Source organism: Scyliorhinus torazame, chromosome 3, assembly GCF_047496885.1.
Source record: "Scyliorhinus torazame isolate Kashiwa2021f chromosome 3, sScyTor2.1, whole genome shotgun sequence".
Classification (NCBI taxonomy): domain Eukaryota; kingdom Metazoa; phylum Chordata; class Chondrichthyes; order Carcharhiniformes; family Scyliorhinidae; genus Scyliorhinus; species Scyliorhinus torazame.
In genome coordinates, this window is record NC_092709.1 from 148489887 (window position 1) to 148499390 (window position 9504).

The window sequence follows — 9504 nt, forward strand, 5'->3', positions numbered from 1 at the left end:
GGCGCCACAGCGGTTAGTACTGCTGCCTCACAACTCCAGGGTCCTGGGTTCAATTCCGGCCCCGAGTGACAGTCTGTGTGGAGTTTGCACTTTCTCCCCGTGTCTGCATGTGTCAGGCCCACTGATGATATGCAACGGTCATTACGTACTCGCAGGATGGAACGCATTGACGCCGCAGTCGATGCGCCGGAGAATTGTGATTTGGCGTGAACCAGGCGCCCACACGATTTTGGTGTCAAAACTGATTTTCCACCAAATCGTGTTCTCCCAGCTGTATTAAAACCCTGGCCTAGCTGCAGGTCAGGGAAGGAGACCCTTAGGGGAGTGGAGGAGTATTGTAGCTGTATTGGAATAAACCCTGTTCTTTAATTTCTACCATTGTCTACGCGTTCTACTTATTGTGGATTCAGAAGTTCAAAACCCTGCTACTTTTCTCCCTTTGATTGCAAAATATCTTTTCACATTTACACTTTGTTCCCAGTTATGACTCATTTGATGTGAACCGTGCTGATTCCAGGAAAGGGGAAAGAACCTTCAGAATTTTGTAAGTTAAGGAAACTCTAAGGAGATAACTTATAGAACTGAGTTCATCGTATAAATTCTTTATAGTGTTAAGCTAATTGTGATGACTTTGTCCAGTTCGTTTTGTTTATACTCCAGTCTATTTTTGCTTACAGACATGATAGTGGAAGTTTCCAAAATCATGGCAAAGTATTGAAAACTGATGTGTTCCTCTCCAGGAAAACAGTTTTCTGACCAGATTTTATGATATTCTGTCAAAAAAAAAATTGGTGGGCATGTTTTGACCATCACTCTGGTGGGGAGGGGCTTGATAGAGCTGGCAAGCCCAGGTACACAGAGATAGAGGGTGACATTCTCTGACCCCCCAGCGGGCGTGGATTAAACCACCTTTTCAACGGCGGGACAAGGCGGTGTGGGCAGGCTCCGGGGTCCTGGGGGGGGCGCGGGGCGATCTGGCCCCTGGGGGTGCCCCCACGGTTGCCTGGCCCGCGATCGGGGCCCACCGATCCGCGGGCGGGCCTGTGCCGTGGGGGCACTCTTTCCCTTCCGCCTCCGCCACGGTCTCCACCATGGCGGAGGCGGAAGAGACTCCCTCCACTGCGCATGCGCGGGAAACTTTCAGCGGCCGCTGACACTCTCGCGCATGCGCCGCCCCGAGATGTCATTTCCGCGCCAGCTGGCGGGGCAACAAAGGCCGTTTCCGCCAGCTGGCGGGGCGAAAATTCCTCCGGCGTCGGCCTAGCCCCTCAATGTTGGGGCTCGGCCCCCAAAGATGCGGAGCATTCCGCACCTTTGGGGCGGCGCGATGCCCGTCTGATTGGCACCGCTTTGGGCGCCAGTCGGCGGACATCGCGCCGTTTCGGGAGAATTTCGCCCAGAATCATAGAATCCTTGCACTGCAGAAGGAGACCAATCGATTCATCGAGTCTCCACCGACTCTTTGAATGAGCACTCTGCCAATTTACAAGTGGTCCACCCCTATTTATCCCTGTAATCCCATAATCTAACCTGCACATCCCTGGACATTAAGGGGCAATTTAGCTTGGCCAATCTACCTAGCCCACACATCTTTGGACTGTGGAAGGAAACCAGAGCACCCGGAGGAAACCCACACACACACAGGGAAAACGTGCAGACGCCACACAGAGTTACCTGAGGCTGGAACTGAACCTGGGTCCCTGGTGCTGTAAGACAGCAGTACTAACCATTGTGCAGTTGTGCAACTAACCAGGTTGGCACTGCCGTGGCATGGCCTGAAGTGGGAGGGATCTGAAGGGTCAGGGCCTAATGGGACTTGGAGGGTGGCATGTATAAAGCCACCCATTGGGAGGGCTCTGATGCCAGTGATCTATGTTCGGATGGGAGGATCTATGTTCGGGTGGGGGGTGGGGGGGGGGGGGGGGGGGTTCATGCCAGAGATCTCTGCTTGGAGGGGGGTAAATGCCATCAATGAGGGGGTTGTGATTCTGATGTCCATGAGGCGGAGGACACTTTAGTTTGGTGCACCTTTTTTAAAGGGCGCCCTGCTCTCTCTGAACCTGGGTTTTCTGTTGTGTTTAAGCCCTGCCCCTCACAAAGACAACACACAACACACACCCCTTCACCCCTTGGGAAATTTGCCTGTTTCTTTGGGGAGAAACACCCCGATTTTCTAACTGAGCCTGACACTTCGCCATTTTGAGGGAAAATTCTACGCTATCCTCACAACTCTTCTGACAACTGCCCAACACTGACAACTCAGAAATTCTGTAGACCTATTCTTCATTTGTAACATGGCACCCTTGACCATACTGTCAAACCTTTGTCTTTAACCTTGTCCTTGATGCAGCGGGGTGTCAGATGCGGTGACAGCGTGTAACTCTCTGTGTTGGCTTCAGTTTTGCCTGAGAACTGCACCATTGGGTGTCTCGAACTCATACGATCAGGCCTGACCATGCACCGCAGTAACCTTGCAGGAAGCCAAGTTCCTGATGAATGATTTAGAGCACTGACCTTCCTATCCTACTGACAATAAAGCCAATTCTGGTCCTGCTTGCATGTCATATGACACATTAATCTTCCCTTTTTTGAAAAGAAGTAAATCTCTTACTGTCAAAAGGTTAGAAGGGTGATGACTGAGCAGGGTAGTTCTCACCTGTTTCCCAAACAACCACAGCTCTGCAGGCAATGGTACACTCATGTCCAAATGGTCTACTTTAAAATGCATAGTTTGATGGTCTGAATCTTTGTTCAACCACACCATTAGATTTTGGATAATGTGGCGATGATGCCATGTTGCAGACTGCCCACCTAGCACACATCTCTTAAAACAATCTGCCAGCCTAATGAGGCCCATTATGAGAGATAATTTCTTCTGGCACTCCAAGTTATCTGAAAGCAGAATGGATCACATCCGCAACCGCCACATTTGAGGTATCGTGTAACTGCCCGATGATCAGAAATGTTGTGAAATAATCCGTTTTAAGGAAAAAATAATTACCTTTAACATGAAGTAAGTTTGCTTCAATCTTTGTTCATGCTTGTGGTTTCATGTGGAATTGGTTATTAATTTTGACATGCCTCACAGGATTTCACTACTTTCTCAACGACACTGTTGATTCCTGGCCAGTAAACCACCTGGATGACAAGACCTCCGGTAAATTTAATCCTTAAATGCCCTTGATGTTACTTGATTAAATCATTCAACATCAGGACTTGTTTCCCTTTGAAAATCAACCCTCAGGATATACCAGGCTCATCTCAACACGGCCAGAAACGACATAGACATTTGGTTACTCCCTGTTTAAGCCTGGATTCTCTGCTTCATGATGCTGGAAATGCAAATCGTCACCGGGCGGAAAGTCGCGGTAATGAAAAAAAATCGAGGTTTGTGCCTGCCGCCGATTCCGATGCCAGTCCGGTCCATTGATGGAGGCGATATTGATGTTTGCGCCCCATGCCGATGGATCCATGCAAAACTGCCAATTGCATGGATTTCAGTATCATTAGCAGCTTAGACACTTCTTACATCCCTTCTGTGATGCTCTGCCTCTCTTAGGCGGACGTCTCCCAGGTGCAAATTAATGCCTCGGCACCATGGCTGCGGAGCGGGAGGCTAAAAAACACAGAAAACCCCTCAAAAATTGTCGAGCTTGCTGAGGGGTGGTTCCCCCTGGGAGATGCTCACGAGTGCCATACCATCTGGTCACCGTGCGAAACGATGCTCGCCCAAGGTCTCTGAGGCGAAGGGGATGAATTCCAAAGCCTCAGGTACCTGCATAGCTGCCTCACTCTAATATGCAGATTTGCCAAACAGTGACCTGCCCACAATCGTGTTGGATCTCGTGAGGCCTTGCAAGCCGGGTAGATCCCGGGAGCAGGGTCGCCTGGTTTTTATTGGCCACGCTACTCTGCGGCGAGCTGCTTTTCGGGCATAGCATGGCCATTGGATTACGCCCAGCATGTTGAACTGTTGAGGTGCTTCAGTACAGTCAAAGTAACATTACAGACATTTCAAATGTTTATTACAAATGGTGCGAAGATATTTACGTTGTCTACATAGATCAAGTTGCACTCTGAAGTGCTTCAATACGATTGTGATACAATGCCAGTCATGTAGCCTGAGGGGGCTCTATCCAATTCCCAGCCCCACAGGAGCACTTTTACAGAAATCTTACCCTGTCCGTCGACACCCCAACTCCTGAGTCATGAGATGTGACTTCCTTCAGTGACTTACAGTTTCTTAAAGTGATCCCACAATATTATCCAGAGAAACACAATCAAATCCTCAGGGGAGTACATCACATTCAGAAAATGTCAAATAACTCCTCATCTGGTTAAAAATATATTGCTTTATTTTCTTTGACAGTTGGGAATCTAAGATAAAATTACAGTTGCTACATTTTCATCTTTGCAAGCTCTAGCATTTAGCATTTCAAAGCTTCAGATGCAATTCAACCAGTGGATAGAGCGAAACAACGGAGATTGCACTGCATTATTCACATTTGTCTCTGAATGTCAGGATCATTTCCAGGTCTCAATCCAACACCACATTAGAAGTGGATGCCCAAAATGATTTTCAGACACAAAACCAATTAATGACAAGTGTTGGACTTGTCCACAATTGCATTGAACCGTGTAGCATTGAGAGAGTGGCAAGCTCCAGATGCAGGCCAGGGAGAGAAAATGAACCTCAAGATGGATGCACCTTTTCTGCATTTTAAAAAGGTTAAAATACAAAATGTCCATAGCTGCTAGATTGTCATTGTCAGGGGAAGGGATTCTAAGCGGTTATAATTACAACTATAACCGCTTAGAAACTGCAGATGCAGAAAGGAGACTGCAGTATTTAAAATGTACATTAGATAAGTTCCTTAATTACCACTTGTGTGCCGGTAGCCATTTTGCCCACAACCTGACCTCCTGGAAAACAGCCTGGGACTCAGACCATACCTGTAAACTGGCACACTAACCAGCAGTGGAAAATTCTGAGCCACCTTTCCTGCCCTCAATGGACTTTGAAAATTCAACCATCTTTGTCTGTATCTTTAGAATCTGCCCAAGGGACTGACTCTCAACTGCAATTATATCGCCTTCTAGATCTTTGTTTTTATCTATTTGTCATGAGTTGGTTGTATTTTTAAAAAATTTAATGCCATGCATCCATCTTGGGAGATGATGGCGCCCGGGGCATATGTCACTCATGGATTGAACTTCGTCCATTGTGGTTGTAGGGGCTGATTCGTGAGTGGCAGTCCTTCCACACCTGGCACAGGTGAATAGCGTTGGGCCGAGGTCGACTGCTGTTTGTTCCGATTGGCAGAGCTCTCTTTATCACCATCTGATGATTTCTTTTGTCCTCTGCATTTTCCATGGCCTTCCTGGCTGTTTTACTCAAGGCTGCTGCAGTCAGCAGCCAGGACTTCCCAGGCATCTAGTCAAATCCTGGTCGTCTTGTTGGGTGGTTTTTAATGATGTTCGAGTATCACAGACGGGGCAATGAGGTTAATCTCATGACATTAGCAGGCTCACCATTGAGAGTGTCTTTAGGAATGCAGCCGTCAGCCATTCGGCTCACGTGACCCAGCCAGCAGAGTTGCCACTAACTCTAGAGCGGAAACATGTTGAAGATCCCTGCATGCTGGTGTACTTTCAGATTCAGCATTATGTCTTGCCAGGGGATGCCCAATATTTTGCCTGAGGCAGTGGATGTGGAAGCTGTTTCTGAGTTGGATAGTCTTACATTATCGCACGATCATTCAGCCCAACAGGTTCACGCCAGTGTTTATGCTCGTAAAAAGCCCCATTCACTTCCTCATCTAACCCCATCCTTGCATTCCTTTCTTCCTCTAACCCAGATTCTCTAAAATGCTTCTGTGCCTTAATTACCCCTTGTGGCAGCAAGTTCCACATTATAACCACTCTCTGGCTAAAGAGATTCCTCCTGCATACTCTACTGATTTATTAGCCCCAAGTTTGAGTATTATTATTATTTTATAATCTTTATTGTCACAAGTAGGCTGACATTAACACTGCAATGAAGTTACTGTGAAAATCCCCGAGTATGCCAGAATAATTCCAGCTCTGAAGCAGTTTATAAATCCAAACTGCATAATATTGCAGAAGTATTTCATTGGGTTCATTCAGTGACATTCTTTGGGACCTCCTCAAAGTGTGAAAGGTGCAATGTGAACATCGTTTTTTATTCCAAACTGGGCTGCACTTGATGAATCCTGACCTGTCTGGATACTTCTTTTCAGGGCGGGTGCTGGGATCCAATTTGTAGTTACCAATTACATTAAAAATAAATATGTTGAAATTTGGACTTGTAAATAATGCTTCCCATTAACCATGTTCAGTTATGCTCTGGGGAGTTCCCTATCATGTTGATTTTTCAGTGAGATCCATAAATTTATTCCAGGATGTTTGTTGACTCCTTAGGAATATATTAATGCATTTCTGAAACAGATAATAAATATTTCAAAAAATGCATAAAGACCTTGTGGAGAGAGAGTTAGGAACAATAAAGTAATAACTGGCCCAAATGATGTAATCTGTAAGAGTAAATTATTATAGCAGTGATGAATCAATGGTCTTTCAATGTTCACTTTTCTTTGAGCTGCATCCCATATACATGGCTTATGTTCCCTTTGCAGCAACTGATGCTTTTTAGTTACAAAATGTAGAAATAATGCAATTTTGTCACATATTTAGTCCATACATTCCGTGTATCGGTGGGAAGCCATGGCCAGCCGATACTGAGGTAGAAAAGTGTCCACTTAACAGCGCTCAAAAATCCCGATGAACTTTCCGATCCAGCAGCTGCTGGATCCGCAGGGGGGAATCCTTGTGATGGGGAAACTAAGAGAACGCCCATTGAGGTCAGGGATGTAAACTGCAGATTTGTATTGAAGACAAGCAACGGGGTTCACGGCTGTTTAAAGGTATTTTAAAGGTTTTTTTAAAAGCCTTTTCTCGTCCTTTCTTTTAAACAGGCAATACTATTGATATTGGTTCACTGAAAGTAATTTTTGATGGTTTTTATGATTTGAGATGATAGGTTTCGTTATTTGTTTTAAACCTGCGTTATATTATTAGATAACTTTACATGTGGCATTCTTAAAAGTGTTTGTGTGTTTTAATTTAGAATATGGCAACTGAAAATTCAGTTGGGACGAAGAAAAGTCAGAACTTCTTGGACCACTAACAATGGAGATTCTTGAAGCAGGACAAAATATAAATAATGCCGACTCCTTACAGACCTGTGGAATTAAGCCATCAAATGCTGTTACATGATGGTTCTGACTTGGTCATAAGATTTAAAAGTGTCCCCCAGGGTGTTTTGCTGTCACTGTCCTTGAAACATCTGGGGCGGGATTCTCCCCTAACCGGCGGGGCGGGCGGTACCGGCGCCGAGGAGTGGCGTGAACCACTCCGGCATCGGGCTGCGCGTCGAAGGGCTTGGTGCCACGCCAACCGATGCCGAAGGGCCTCCGCCGGCCGGCGCGAGTTGGCAAATGCACGGGAGCGCCAGCGTGTGCTGGCGTCATCCCAGCGCATGCGCAGGGGGGTTCTTCTCCGCGCTGGCCATGGCAGACCGTTACAGCAGCCGGCGCGGAGGGAAAGAGTGCCCCCATGGCACAGGCCCCCCTGCAGATCGGTGGGCCCCGATCATGGGCCAGGCCACTGTGGGGACCTCCCAAGGGGTCAGATCCCCCTGCGTCCCCCCTGAAGACTCCGCAGGCCACCCGCAGAGCCAGGTCCCGCCGGTACAGACCTGGTGTAATATACAGCGGCCGGACCGGCCGAAAACGGGCGGCCACTCAGCCCATCGCGGGCCGGAGAATCACCGGGGGGGCCACTGCCAAATGGCGCCGAATGGCGCGGCGTGATTCCCACCCCCGCCAAAAACCCGGCAGCCGGTGTCGGGGCGGGATTCACGCCGCCCCCTGGTGATTCTCCAGCCCGGCGGGGGGTCGGAGAATCCCGCCCCTGATTTTTCTTTATTTGTGTTTATCATTATTATATTTCTGTCTTGTTTACTCCAGTTATCCTATTCATTTAGAATTATCCCATTATTCAATGTTGTGTTTTGATATTTCAATAAGACATTTTGTAGGAGTTTGTAAAGTTTATGGAAAACATTTATTAACAAAAATAATGTTATAAATACAAAACTTTGATACCATGTTAAAATGTAAGCTGCTGAATGACATTTTATTTCACAACTACCTCAACTTTTCCAAATTTCTTGTAATAAAGCGATCAATAAAATATATTTTTTTACTTGCACAGCAATTCTGTCGTCTTTCTATAAATAGGGAGGGGAGGGAGACGTGGGGGAAGGAGGGAGGCATGTTCAAAAGCAGCTTCTGCCGGATAACCTCGAACTGCCCTTGCATCACCTTGCACCTGACATTGTACACCTGCACCAGGACGTATGTCTGCATCAGGATCCATATTGCCCTCCCCCAGCTCCTCCATTTCTGGTGGCAAATCATCATCCAGGTGAATGCCCAGTCCATGTTGAAGGGCAAGTTATGCAATGCACAACACACAACAGTCTTTGTGACCACCTCCGGTGCATGCTGTAATGTGCCACCTGACCTGTCCAGACATCAAAACATGATTTCAAAATAGCAATTGTCCTTTTCATCATCTGATGTATTAGCTACATGTGCACGGTTGTACATTCCTGTGTTTCATTGCTGGTCCTCCAGAATGGTGCCATAATGGAATTAAGAGCCTCATGGTAAACCAAAGTTTAAAAAATACATCTTTCTTTCACTTTCTGTGCCTAAAAAATCCTCTCCGATGTCTTCGCCCTGATTCTGGATGAGAACAAAAAGTTCAAATACACAAGTGTAAATACTTACCAACGTGGGGCAAGCAGGCCAGATTAGCGCTGTCCCGTGATTTCCCATTCATCTGCTTCAGTGCGGTGCTTGCAGCAAAGGACTTCATAATCACCGGGCCGGAAGTTTGAACTTGCCGTGATTTAACACGCATGTTCATGGGTCACGACTTCTGCATTGGCCTGACACACATGCCGCGCACACTTTCCATACACCAGCACAAAACATGGAAGTTATGGGCCAATATCAATAACAATGTGTGATTGAGTCTGAAACATGCAGAGCAATATTTCACAGTACTGCCAGAAGGACTAATTATTTTACCACTTTAATTCGTGCTCATGTCAATATATTTGTGAGAGCATGGACCCAGCTGTGTCCATAAAAGGAAGTTCAGCTGATAATTGCCCAATTGCTTTGTCAATGAGATTATAACGGATACTCAACCCATTTGGTTATAGAGGAGAAATAACAAGTATGTTTGGTAAATTATTGAGGAACATGCCACACAAATGACATTTACATTATTACATGATACATTGATACAGTTTCAAATTCAGAATTTATGTGATAAACAGTGTTTATCCAAACACCACAAAAATAATGTGGGCACTGCTGCCTTTGGCTCCTCTACTGTGAACGCAACCAT

At 46.4% G+C, this 9504-nt stretch overlaps 1 long non-coding RNA gene across 2 annotated transcripts in view; it reads left to right on the plus strand.

Moving 5' to 3' along the window:
• The window catches only part of LOC140408750 (uncharacterized), a 55785-nt gene extending 47514 nt beyond the window's left edge, over positions 1-8271 (plus strand). For both annotated transcript variants that reach the window (XR_011940189.1, XR_011940188.1), the window contains exons 2-3: positions 482-544; positions 7148-8271. This is a non-coding gene — a long non-coding RNA (uncharacterized lncRNA). The remainder of the gene's footprint in view (positions 1-481; positions 545-7147) is intronic.
• Positions 8272-9504: the final 1233 nt, after the last annotated feature.